This window comes from Protopterus annectens, chromosome 3.part0 (assembly GCF_019279795.1).
Source record: "Protopterus annectens isolate FY-2018-M chromosome 3.part0, PAN1.0, whole genome shotgun sequence".
NCBI classification, from domain to species: domain Eukaryota; kingdom Metazoa; phylum Chordata; order Ceratodontiformes; family Protopteridae; genus Protopterus; species Protopterus annectens.
In genome coordinates, this window is record NC_056731.1 from 1,535,323,774 (window position 1) to 1,535,338,779 (window position 15,006).

The 15,006-nt window shown below is 40.9% G+C and overlaps 1 protein-coding gene and 1 non-coding gene across 3 annotated transcripts in view; one reads left to right on the forward strand and one right to left on the reverse strand.

Moving 5' to 3' along the window:
• The window catches only part of DLGAP1 (DLG associated protein 1), a 5,750,587-nt gene that overhangs the window by 2,624,568 nt on the left and 3,111,013 nt on the right, over positions 1–15,006 (reverse strand). The window lies entirely within an intron of this gene.
• Positions 8,576–8,648, forward strand: TRNAK-CUU. Its single transcript has one exon. It is a non-coding gene; the product is annotated as a tRNA-Lys (tRNA).

The following is a 15,006-nucleotide window of genomic DNA, read 5'->3' on the forward strand; positions in this document are numbered from 1 at the left end:
AACAATTGCCTCATGTACACAGACAACCCTCTCCTCCTACTACCCAACACTACAACCTGTGAGAGATGCACTAATATAGCCAAACTGGAAGCAAAGCTCTCTTCACCCAAGACTGGACTAGACAGTCAAGAGGAGAAGGTAAACACTTGCACCACACCACACTCATCACATAGTCCCTCAAAACCTACACCACCAAAATACACACATAGAAACATGAAACACACACCGGAGGCTCTCAATAAAAATCTGCTCAAGCAAAAGAGACCTCCAAAGCAGAAACGCAAGCAAGCTCCACCCCCCAACACAACCCAAGTGACACATAGCCCACAAACTCAGTGTGCCACTCAACCATAGCCAATACAGCATAACAACATACCCAACAATCTAGTCATAGGTGACTCTATAGTCAGGCACACTGATGTTCCACTCACCAGGCTAAACAAGGAGAAAGATACTGTCAGCTGCCTGTCAGGTGCCAGGATCCACCACATAATGCACGCACTCAGGTCATTTCACAAGTACAAATATGACTCTGTCATTGTCCATGTTGGTGTGAATGACCTGAGACATACCTCCCTGGACTACATGAAAAGAGACATGGAGGAGCTCTCTGATCTTGTAGTCAAGGCAGGTATGACCCTAGCCCTGAGTAGCATCCTGCCATCACCCAGAATGATACCACAGTACAAGGACAAAATGATTGACTTCAACAATTGGCTAAGCCTCTGGTGTCATTCTAAGGAGATCTAGTATCTGTCTGCCTGGGATGACATGATCGAACGACCATGATGCTTTGCCAGAGATGGCCTGCACCTGTCACCCTTGGGATTCCAGATACTGGTTAAGGTTTTTGCCACCCCCTATAGTGCCTTTTTTAGGCAAGGTTCAAATGACAAATTCACCACATTAACAGGTACAAGCAAGCACAATCTGAGGGTAATGCTACTCAATGCTAGAAGTCTAAACCTCAAAATGCATTAATTCAAGGCACTCCTTAAAATGTAGAACATCAACATCTTTGCAGTGACAAAGACCTGGTTCAAGGCTCCAGAGAGCACCCCTGGATTACTAGGCTATAATTCATACCACACTTTTCGCCACCTAACCTGGATCAAAACACTAAAGGTGGAGGCGTATCCATATTAAGAATATCCACACCTCCAGGCTAAGTTGCTCAACATAATGCATCCGAGATTATCGAAGTGCAACTAACTCTGGGAAAGACAGCAATCCAAATTGTAACTTGCTACAGTCCCCCCACCATACCTCAGGATTCTCACACTTCATTTCTTGATACACTGGAAAATATTAGGGTGCAACCCAACACCCTAATAATGGGAGATTTCAACTACCCCACCATTAACTGTGAAAACTACTCATGTACCAACTCTTTTGCTCAATGATTTCTGGAATTCATAAATTCCTATGCCTTAGATCAACTTATTCACACTCCCAACAGGGGCAGCAATATCCTAGACCTGGTCATTACCAACATGGGTGACAGGGGTTCCACACCAGATGTCAATTCCTCATTGGTCAGATCTGACCACAAGCTAATCACCCTAGACATCCACATCCTGCCCACAACCCCCATTAGGGAAACCACTGCAAAAAATTTCTCCAAAGCCAACTTCATGCTTCTTAAGACAGAAGTGGCAAACTTGACGACACCCATGCAGACAGACAATAGAGGTACGACTGCTGAATCCTACACAAATGCACTTTATAAGCACTTACATGAGTGCATGGATTATGCTATCCCTAACAGAACCAAGATGCTATCCTCCAAAAAAAGGAAGCCAATCTGGTGGTCCCCTGCCATAAACAAACTCTACAACAGAAGAAAAAAAACTGTTGCAAAAAAGAGTAAAATCCCATGATAAGAGGAACTCCCTGGTCAGCCTCAGTATGAAGCTGAGATCCCTCATAAAATCCTCCAAACCTAGTTACTAAAACAAAATCACCACTGATTCTAAAGACAACCACAAAGCATTGTACAGCTATGTCAAGAATCTCAATGGCAACACTCAGGTCTACTCTGAGTTACAGCACAATGGCACTAAATATACAGAACCAACTGATATTGCCAAAATCCTGGCAGATAGGTTCAGTGCTAACTTTATCCCCATCTCACCCCCTAAAGGGCCCATCTCTATACTGGAAGAATGCAAAGTTCCTGTAATCACAACTGCAGAGGTAAAAACCACACTCTCCAAAGCCAAGAATACAGCATCCATGGGACCTGACAACATCCCAGGTTGCGTTCTACATGAACTGCAGAATGAACTGGCACCCCACCTAAGCATCATGTTCAATCATAGCCTCACCTCAGGCTTTGTGCCCACTGAATGGTGCACAGTGACGATCATCCCACCCAACAAAGGGGGAGCCACCACTGACCCTGGGAATTACCGTTCCATTAGCCTAACTAGCCTGGTCTACAAGGCCATGGAACGTATCATTTTGGATCTTATACACAAAGACAGTGGTAATCTCCAAACTCTGGACCCCACCCAGTTCGGGTTTGTAAAAGGCAGATCATGTATCCTAAACCTGATAGACTTTTTTGAAATAGTCACCAAAGCCGTGGATGAGGATAAGGTGGTTCACACAGCCTATCTAGATCTCGGCAAGGCTTTTGACACCATCCCCCACTCTGGAATTATAGATAAACTCACTAAACTAGGTATATATCCCTATGTCACAAGATGGGTTGCCAACTGGAACACTGACAGAACCCACTCTGTGAAAGTAGCTGACTCCAAATCCGACATCAGACCAGTGACAAGTGGAGCACCACAGGGTTCAGTCCTGGTTTCTCTCCTGTTTGGTATCTACTTTTCTGAAGTACAGACTAACACAGAAGGTCTTTGGCTAATGAAGTTTGCAGATGACTGTAAACTAGTAGCCATAATCAAAACTCCTAACGATGTGGACATCCTACAAAAGGGCCTCACGGAGACAGATGCCTGGTGTCAAAGCCATGGCCTCAAGCTCAATGAGAAAAAGTGCATTGTCATCCCCTTTGGTAAAAACTCTGTACCCATGACCTACCACATAGGTGGTAGTCCATTTAACACCGAAAGTGTGATAAGAGATCTTGGGACACGGGTGGATAGTATTCTTTCCTTTGATAATCACATTGCCACAGTAGTCAGGAAATCCTTCTATGTGGCACACCTCATCACAAAAGGTTTCTCATCCAGGAAAAAAGAGGTCATTGTTCCCCTCTACTCATCACTCATTAGACCCATTATAGAGTACAACACCCCTTTTGGTATGTACCTCACAAGACATCTACAACAACTGGAAAGATCACAGAATAACTCACAGAGGATTACCAGCCTCAAACAGATGCCCTATGTAGACCATCTCAAAAAACTCCAGGTTTACTCCGTCGCATATCGCCTACTCAGAAGTTATCTCTGCCTAACATACAAAGCTATGTCAAACTCACAGCTGTTGGACATGCTCCACTTAAAGAAATCCCAATCCCTCTGAGCTACATGCTCTAGGGACCTAAACCTTGTCACTGCAATAAACAGAACATGCTGCAGGGATAGATTCATTTTCCAGAGACTTCCCATTCTCTGGAACAAACTACCTATCTATATCAAACAAAGCTCCTCATTAGCACTCTTCAAGAAAAAGCTTGATGATTGGATGGGAAATAGGAAATTCACCCTGGGGATCACCTCTGTGGCTCTGCTTGATTGGGGCACAGGAAAATAATTTTCTTGGGTAGCGAAAGCCAGGGTACCTTTTTGGCTAGGACTATATAGGCCCTAGGGCCAATAGCCTAGTAACTACCTTTGAACTTATGAACATATATATATATATATATATATATATATATATATATATATATATATATATATACACACACACACACATACATATGTGCAATAAGTGTATATGAGTGTGTGTGTGTGTGTGTGTGTGTGTGTGTGTGTGTGTGTGTGTGTATCTCTCTCTCTCTTTATATATATATATATATATATATATATATATATATATATATATATATATATATTTATATATACATATATATATATATATATATATATATATATATATATATATATATATAAATGTTCCTAAACTTATATATCCATCCTCTCCCTCAGGGCACCATATTTATATCCCTAGCCCCACTCCCATCTGCTGTGTATCCCTGGTGGTAGCGTTTGTAGTAAGTTTTCTTTTTTGTATTCATTACTGTTATATTGGTGTAAACTCTTAGGAACATATGCCTTTCATTTATTGTATTTTTATTTTAAGTCAAACTGTTGCTTCTGATTCTTTCTGCTTTTGTGAATGTATACTGTTGTAGTTGGGCTGCATCTATCAACTATAGTAGTTGTTGTTCTGCCTATTGCTTAATTGAGTCAAGGATTATCTGTGTAAAGTGTTAGATGAGTTAACGTTTGTACTTATTCTGAGGGTTGTCCATGTTTCTGACCTTTTTAGCACCTAAAACCCGTATTTGGGTTACCAGTTACTTTTCTATGTCTCTCGCTAGCATCAGTTGAGTTGTTCACGTGCTTTTAGTGTAGCAGGAGTGCAGAACGGGTTATGTACCTAAACCTGATTATGTTGGTTACCAGCTACCTATCTATGTCTTGCTAGCATCTGTCTAGCTGTTCGTGTTTTTCTAGTGTAGCTGGAGTGCCTTTAATTTGCCCTTTAATTTAAATTGAGTTAAGGCTCGCAGGCACTACAAAGGCAAACCAGTCACCATAGCTATTGTTTCATTTGGAATTAGCGAAACAAATATCTCGATAACCCTCAGGATACATTGCAGTGTTGTTACCGCTACTGAATGGGCGGCACTAAATAATGCTTCGCAACATTTCTGCTTATTTTTCTAGCTTGGGCACTGCTTACTGGTCCCTAGTTAGCGGTATATGCTTTTTATCGTTTCTTAAGCCATGATTAGTATTACATTATCAGTAAAATGTTTATTCTGAGTGTCACTTTTAATTGTAAAGGCCAGCGTCTATACCTAAGTACATTAGATTGCTCTATTGAACAGAAAAAGACAGCGTTTAGATATTCCAGTGTTATGCTCGCTATTTTTTATTTCTTATTTTTTTAGCTTGTTTGCTTTTATTATGTTTATTAGATTTTTGTAAGACTGCTGGAAGTTTTTGCCTGTCTCTGCATTATGTATCTTTTAACATTTTTTTCCCTCAACATTTCTCCTTAAGCTTGTACCCTTCCTGCCAGTGTAAACCACCCCAGCTACTGTGTTCTTCGGGCTGCCCAAGACCCAGAGAAATACCTGACTTCTTCTTCAAATTCTGCTACCTCATCCCAGCGCAGGAAGAGGACCACTGCCTTCCCTGTTCTGTATTGACCAGGGAAGCTGGAATAGTAGTTAAAAAAGTATGTCAAACCGGCTCCTCATTTACTACAACTAATTCCTGTTTCTATTTGTTTTAGGGAGCGCTCCCTATCAGAAATACCAGCAGTCATAGTCTCCCACTCTCTATCCCCTATACCCTCCATTAGTCTACCCTCTAAACTCCCCCCCCCCGCTCTTCATTTTTTTCTTCTTCTTCCCCTACAACTTGCTCAATCTCCCCTTGTGATATAACTATCGGTGTTACAAGGAGTTACCAGTAGAGGGCAGTATAAGAACACTACCTACCAGTTACTTTGTTCTTAGAAAACAAGCCCTTATATCAAGTTTATTTTCCTTCCCTCTGATACCACCTTTATCCCCCCTTTTCTCTCTGTAATTACTCTTATCTTGTTTCCCTTCTCAACACTTAAAAGTCCCTGACCTTCTTGTATACCTTACTTTGAACTAACCTTCCAATATCTCTGATTGTTTTTCCTCACTACCTGCCTTCTTACCTTACTACTTGTCTCTACCCTCTCTGTTTGCCCTGCGGGCTCACTCCACTCCCCTACCCTACCCTCTAATCCCACCCACCCCCACTACTTCTACACTTATACCTCTACTGCCACACCCCCACCTAAACAACCAATCATATTCTATTGCTCGTTGCCATACTAGATTACTACTAGACAATTACATATTGTTACTAGTTATAGCACTATCTCAGCAGGTAGTACTTCTCTCCAACCCTCCTCTTTCTCAATCCCTTCCACCTCCAACTAACGTATAATCCCCCCTCACAATGCCAAGTACACCTATGTCTAAACAGGTAAAGCCATTGCTCATTTATGTTCTCCTAACTTTTTTGTCTGTAGCATATATACTAACCACTTATGAAAACTTCACCTACTCTGAATTTCTCTATCCCTACAAGCAAACTTGCCCACTTACCCACGTAGCCTCCCAAAATCATGTAGGCATAACAGATACATCCAATTACTTACTCTCAAAGTATTATAGACTAGCCCATATTACTTACCCCCATCATAGAAAATCACCAAATCTACTCCAGACATTTCTAAAGCTCTCACATAGACTCAAACAACATCCCCTTCTGCATGGAGACATCCATCCCAACCCTGGGCCAAACAATAACACCATCACCTGCCCCCATGCATCCAATCCCTCCACCTCTAATAACCCCTTTAGGACTCTCAATTCTCTCTCTATAGCTCACCTTAATATACAGAGCTTAAACAATAAACTTGCCCAACTTCACACTCTCTTAGACGTACACTCTTTTGATATCCTATGTCTAACAGAAACCTGGCTTAAACCTGTTACCCAGGACAATGAAATAACCCCACCTGGTTATAATATTTTGAGGGCAGACCGCAAAACCAAAAAGGATGGTGGGGTGGCAATATTATATAAATCTGGCCTGCAACTAACTCCATTTAATGTACAATTACCTTCATTAGGGAACACTGAAATTCTTATCACAAAACTTCAGCTCAATATTTCCAAAGGTGTCTATATTATATGCTCTTACCTTCCCCCTGGTAATAACATCAACTCCCTTGAAAATATTCTTAGCTGGCTCTCTACTTACTACCCTCAAGAAACCATAGTGTTGGGTCGACTTCAATAAAGACTGCAATAGCTGTGCCTCTACCAAGCCAACTTCCCATGTAAACCTATATGGCTTCTCCAAAATCATCACCACCCCTACCAGGATCAATAAACCTAATAACAAAGAAAGCACCTTAGATTGGATCCTAAGAAACAGTCACCCCCTCATATATAAAGCACAAATCCTTCCTGATGACATTAGTGACCACTCACTCACTTATATCATCAGACATAAGATCAATATTCCCAAACCTACCAGTTGCAAAATGTTTAGGTCCAACAGAAATTTTAACCCAGAAAACTTCCAAACAGAACTTGAGGCATGTGACTGGTCACCCCTAAAATATCTCCGACTCAAGGAAGCAATGTCCTACTTTAACTCCAAATTCTTACAAATACTGGACTATCATGCCGCTACTCGCTCTATTAGAATTAGGAATAAACCTGCACATTGACTCACTAAAGAGACTAGGCAAAAGATCCTAACAAGAAATAAAAGCTGGTTTAAATGGAGAACTACAAAAAACTTTATAGACCATCAGATATTTAGACAGCTAAGAAATGCCACTAAAAAATCAATACTTCTCGATAAAAAAAAACTTTTAATTTCACCTCCAACAATCTCACCAACACAAAGCACAAAAGTTCTGGTCAGGTATTAATAGACTTTTACGTCTAGGCCACTCTAAAACACCTACCCCATCACAAACCCCTAGCGACAATCCCAAGCATATAGTAGATGCCTTTAATACCTTATTTACTGATGCCATCCAATCTCTAGCTAACTCCCTACCTCCTGCCTACACAAATGTACCGCCCAACACTAATACCTTAGCTCCTGCATTCCATTTACAACCAGTTCCTACATCCCTCATCTGCTCCCTTCTTCAAAAACTTAAGCCATGCACTCCCTCCGCTGATGGTCTCCCAGCAGAATATCTGCATTTAGCAGCAAAGGTTCTAGCCTAGCCAATCTCTATCCTAATAAATAGAACCATTAAGGAAGGACCTATACCATCCCTCTGGAAAACCTCCCATATTATCCCACTTCACAAAGGCGGCAACTCAACTGAACTGTCAAACTTTCGCCCAATAGCCTTACTTTCTCCTTTAGCAAAAATCATGGAAAAATGTATCCACCACCAACTTCTTAATCACCTATTCCAAAACAACTTACTTGCTGACTGCCGGCATGGTTTTAGGCCATTCCATAGCACTGCCACTGCCCTCCTATCCTTCACTGACTGCATCAACAAATACTGTAATAATAATACTTTATCCTCTGCACTCTTTCTTGACCTTTCAAAAGCCTTTGATATGGTTAATCATCAGCTTCTTTTAAATATACTTGAATCCTTCTCACTAGACACACTGGCATTACAATTTTTCAAGTCCTACCTAGACAATAGGCAGCAGGCTGTGCTCTGGGTAAATATTCTTTCCAAGCTTCTATCTGGAAGGCTGGCATAATGGTTAAGGTGTTTACCTTACCAGCAAAAGGTGCAGGGTTGGATTCTCACAGGGAGTAATTGGCTAGGCTTAAAATGGTCTACAAGGGTAGTTAGCCTAGTAATAACCTATGAAATTGTTTTAGTTGCCCAGCTAGCTCAGTCAGTAGAGCATGAGACTCTTAATCACAGGGTCGTGGGTTCGTGCCCCACGTTGGGCGTGTTTCCTTTGTGCCGTGCGTGTGGCGTATGCCTGTAATCCTAGCAGACTGGGAGGCAGATGTTGATGGATCGAATCATACCAGTGCGTGAGAGAACATATCTTCCTGACATAGGGGAAAAACTAATCCCCCGAGGCACAATGTAAGGCGAAACAAGCCAGATTTGTAAAGTGTCCTCAAGGAGACACAACCTCACTTTATTGCTATGATGGCTTAGTGGTTAACTACTGTGACTATAATGTACATGGTCTTGAGTTTGAGTCTTGCAGAGGCAATTTATTTCAGGGGCCCGAGAAGTAAATATTGTGGGAAGAAATATCCAGGGAATTGTTATGGGTAGGTTTGCATAGGCCCTAGGACCGATAGCCTAGTACTAACCTATGAACCTATAAGCATCTCCCTATTTCCCTTGGTGTCCCTCAAGACTCTATTCTAGGCCCTCTTCTATTCTCAATTTTCATCAATGATCTTATTACAGCAATTCCTCAAGCAACCTGCATACAATATGCTGATGACTCTACTTTATTATGTTCTGCCACTACCTCATCTGAACTCCAATCCCTCACCCAAAGTGTGTTTAATATTGTTGAAAACTGGTTCCAACATTGCTGCTTTCTCCTGAATCCCAAAAAAACTAAATTACTGCTCTTTACTCCTAACAAAAATCTTCCACAACAGAATTCACAGTTACATCTAATAATGGCACTGTCATATCACCTGACCCAACAACTAAACTCTTAGGAATAACCATTGACCACAACCTTAACTTTGACACTCACATTAACAAAACTATAAAAGCAGTTAACAGAAAACTTGGCAATTTTTAAAAAATTAAACTCTTCCTTACTCCTCTAGCCATAACTACTATCGCCCAAACCCATCTCATTTCCACCCTCCTCTATGCCTCACCCATCTATACTAATCTATCCAAAAATAACCTCAACAAACTGGCAACTGCCTACAACAGCATTGCCAGATTTGTCACTAGCTCCCCTTCTAGAACCCTCCATTGTCATAACCTTAAACAGCTAGGATGGCTGGAGCTACCCAATCAACTTCTATTACATCAACTTACTATCACCCACAAGTCCCTCTATCATCCTAGTAATACCCCAGCTCTCACTAGCCTCATCATTCCCTACAAAAATCTTACTACTCTACACTCAGCAAACAAGCTACTAGTATCTATGCACAAATCCAATAATAAGTCAGGAGATTCACTGTTCTCAAATACAGTGGGGAAAGCCTGGAACCTTCTTCCTACTGAACTTACATCCCTCACTTCGACACAACTCTTCAAAAAGCGACTCAAACAATACCTTAAAACTCATTGGCTATGCCCATGTACTTATCCAGACTAATAATTCACTGCTTCCTGTTGTCAACTGTACTCTCTTCTCACATCTTTAGCCTCAACAATAATGATCTGTAAGTGACCTAAAGTTTGTTTGCTTTTTTCTTACTCCTTCTCATGCACCTCTGCAGATCACAAACATCCTTTGCAAGACTACTACTGTTAGAATCATGTCTTTTGTTTGTATATGTAAGTAAAATTACCATACGCCTATGTAAAATTGCCTTTTAGCCTAAAATTTGAGTGTACTCATTTTAATATTATCTTTTTAGCGGAGCTTATCTCCCCGGGCCTCTACTGAAAATGGACATATATCCAGTTAGACTAGCTCGGATAACAAATGTAAAATAAAATAATAATTAAAAAAAAAAAAAATATATATATATATATATATATATATATATATATATATATATATATATATGGATCTAGGACACTTGCTCGAAAAAGCAAATGTCCGAATACATATATACCGATCACAGTTTAACGAAAGCGCTTTAATCGAAAAAGCGCTTCTGTTAAACTATGAAAAAAAAAAACAAAACCACTTAATAAATGTGCCCCCCACACCCCCCCTACTTAAATATTCTCACTCCAAGGTCGCACTACAGTGGAGTAAAGGAATATCGGTGAAATTTAAATTCGCGCAAGTGTCCGGGTCCCATAAATATATATATATATATATATATATATATATATATATATATATATATATATATATCTATATATATATATATATATATATATATATATATATATATATGCATACATCCATACATATATATATGTATATATATATCTATATATATATATATATATATACATACATACATACATATATGTATATATGCTGGTCTTCTCTTTCCAGTATGTTTTTTGCAGAAGTTCACTTTGTTCACGTTCTCTTTCTCCACAAATGGTTCTTTCCACACTGGTAAGAATTTTTGCCAGAAGAGTGGACTAACACCACTTTTCCCCTATTTTAAACGTTCTAACAATTCTGGCATACACCCTCTGAAGTACTTTGTCAGGTGCATATGCTTGCTGACTATAGGTTACTAGTCTTTATGTGCGATTACAGTTTTAAAGGATGTGTTGCTTCTCTTTTTAAGTCTTCTTAGCTATGCTCATCAAAGCTTGGGACAATCTTCTCGAAGTTTGGGGTACCTCTGTTAAATCAAATAGGAGGTAGAGAAATAGCTGATCTCATTTCTTACTACTCTGCCCTATGACCTTGTTTAGCATAGACTTCAGAGTTTTATTAAAGCACTCCAATAAGACATCAGTTTGAAGCTAGTTCACTAAATTCTTTAAATATTTTTTATTTAAAACACTGGCAATGCTGATGCATTACTATGGATATTAGTGGCATTCTGTTAGCTGAGTATTTATTTTCCAAAACATTTTTATTAAATGTTGTTAATAAACATGGACATAAAGTATTAAAAATAAACAATATAAAACATAATAACTATTTACACTATATACAAACATCCATGATATACATTTGTTTTATCCAAGAAAGGTAATCAATATTTATCTAACAATCTCTCAAATTTTTGGCAAGCTAGTCTTTTGTGTGTTACATTTAAGGATCTCTGATAAATAGTTTGCATTTCTTTTTTACATACAGATTTTGCCATTAAAATAAACTCAGTAAGCATACGATCTTGTTTTTTTTCCAGTTCAATGTAATTATTATTACCAGCCATCCAGTAAAACAGTTCACTGTACCTATCCAGGCATGTCCAAAGGGCAGTTTCAGGTGTACTCTCCAGTCCAACTGGTGAATCTGGGAATTTTGAGGCAATGTTACAACTGCCTCATGTACACAGACAACCCCCTCCTCCTACCACCAAACACTAATACATGCGGGAAATGCAGTTATACAGCCAAACTAGAGGCTAAGCTCTCTCAACCCAAGACTGGATCAGACAGTCAAGAGGAGAAGGGAAATAATTGCATCACACCACCAGTCTTACACAGACCAATTAAACCAGCACCGGCAAAAAAACACACATAAATACATGAAAACATACTCGGAGGCTCTAAATAAAAATCTGAAAAACCAACAGAGACCTCCAAAGCAAACATCCAAGCAACCTCCACCCCCCCCAACACAAACCATGAAACACATACTTCACAAAACCAGTGTGCCATGCAATCACAGACCTTAAGGCAAAATAACATACCCAACATACTAGTAATAGGTTACTCTATAGTAAGGCACACTGACATCCCACTCACTAGGCTGAATAAGGAGAAGGTTACTGTTAGCTACCTGTCGGGTGCCAGAATCTGCCACATAACACAAGCACTCAGGTCACTCCAGAACAAGTACAAATATGACTCTGTCATTGTCAATGTTGGTGTGAATGACCTGAGCCATACCACCCTGGACTACATGAAGAGAGACATGGAAGAGCTCTCTGATCACGTAGCCCAGGCCAGTATGACCCTGACCCTGAGTGACATCCTGTGCTCACCAAGAATGATACGATGATATAAAGAAAAAAATTCTTGATTTCAACAATTGGCTTAATTTCTAGTGTCATTCAAAGGGGATCCAGTGTCTGTCCATCTGGGATGACATGCTCGACAAGCCACTCTGCTTTGCTAGGGATGGCTTGCACCTATCACCCTTAGGCTTTTGAATACTGGCCAAGGCTCTTGCCACCCCCATAGTGCCTTTTTAGGCAAGGCTCAAAAGACAAACCCACTGCCATAAATAGCACAACTAACAAAAAACTGAGGGTAATGCTACTCAATGCCAGAAGTCTAAACCTCAAAATGCATGCACTCAAGGCACTCCTCAGTATGGAAAAATCGATATATGTGCAGTAACAGAAACCTGGTTTAAGGCTCCAGACAGCACCCCAGCACTACCAGACTACAACTCATACCATACATTTCGGCCACAGAACACAAACCAAAATACAAAAGGCGGGGGTGTACCCATATTCATCAAGGATACCCACACCTCCAGGGTAGTGGCACAGCACGATGCTTCAGAGATCATCCACATGCAACTAACAATGAGCAAAACTGCAATTCAAATTGTAGCTTGCTACAGATCACCTACCATGTTCCAGGACCCCCATTCCATGTTTCTGGAAACATGGGGAAACATAAAGGTCCTAACAAACACCCTACTATTGGGTGAATTTAATTACCCAAACATTAACTGGGAGAACTTCTCAAGTACTAACTCCCTTGCCCAACTTTTCATACAATTTATAAACTCAAATGCCCTGGTTCAACTGGTCAACACTCCCACCAGAGATGACAACATATTGGACCTGGTCATCACCAATATGGGCGACCGGTGTTCCACACCAGAGGTCAACCCCTCGCTAGTTAGATCTGACCATAAACAAATCACTTTGGATATCCATATTCCGCCCCCCACTCCCAGACAAGAAAACCACCGTGAAAAACTTTTCAAAAGCAAACTTCACTTTACTTAAGACCGAGGTGGAAAGTTTCAAAACCCCCATGCTGAAGGATAACACTGTCCAAGGTTCAAAATCCTTTACTAATGCATTCTACAGACAATTACAAGAATGCATGGATCGTGCCATCCCAAGCAAAACCAAGACTCACTCCTCCAAGAAAAGGAAACCAGTCTGGTGGACTCCTACCATAAACAAGCTATACAATAGAAGGAGGAAACTAGTACAAAAAAGAGTAAAATCCCAAGAAAGGAAGACATCCCTGATCAGTATCAGCAAGAAATTATGATCCCTCATAAAATCATCCCAGGCGAGCTTTGAAAGAAAAATTGCCAAGGACTCCAAAGATAACCACAAGTCATTCTTTAGCTATGTCAAGAATCTAAGTGGCAATGCTCAGATCTGCTCTGAGTTAGTGCAGAATGGCACAAAATACACTGAACCGACTGATATCGCCAACATCCTGGCAGACAGGTTCAGCACAAACTTCACCCCCCTCTCACCCCCAAAAGGGCCCATAACCATACCAGAAGAATCTAGAGTCCCTGAAATCACACACACTCAGGTTAAAACAGCCCTCTCCAAAGCCAAAAACACAGCATCAATGGGATCGGACGGTGTCCCAGGCTGCATCCTACACGAGCTCAAAGATGAATGAACCCCTCACCTAAATACACTGTTCAAACTCAGCCTCTTCACAGGCTACATACCTATAGAGTGGCGCGCAGCAATGGTTATTCCGCTCCACAAAGGTGGTGCCACAACAGACCCTGGGTACTATCGCCCTATAAGCCTGACTAGCTTGGTCTGCAAGGCTATCAAGCACATCATCATGGAACTCATTAACAGAGACATTGGGAACCTCCAAACACTGAACCCTACCCAGTTTTACTTTGTTAAGGGCAGATCATGGCTCCTAAACCTGGTGGACTTCTTTGAGACAGTTACCAAGGCTATAGATGAGGGAAAGATGGCACACACAGCCTACCTAGACCTTGCTAAGGCCTTTGACACCATTCCCCATTCTGGTATTATAGACAAGCACACCAGCCTGAACATAAACCCCTACGTCACAGGATGGGTTGCCAACTGGCTCATGGACAGAACCCACATGGTGAGATTTGCGGGAGCTAAGTCTGACTCTAAATCGGTTACAAGTGGCATTCCCCAGGGCTCAGTCCTAGGACCCCTCCTGTTTGGCATATACTTCTCAGAGGTACAGGCAAGCACAGGAGGACTATGGCTGACCAAGTTCACAGATGACTGCAAACTAGGGGCTATAATTGACTCTCCAGCTGACACAGACATCCTCCAAAAGGGTCTCACTGAGACAGATACCTGGTGTCAAAATCATGGCCTCAAGCTAATTGCCAAAAAGTGCATAGTCATCCCCTTTGGAAAAAACAAGGTACCAACAAACTACCACATAGGTGGTAGTCCCCTAAATACAGAAGACATAATAAGGGATCTGGGGACCCAGGTAGATAGTAATCTCCCCTTTGATAATCACATTGCCAAAGTGGTTAAAAAATCCTTCTACATGGCCAACCAA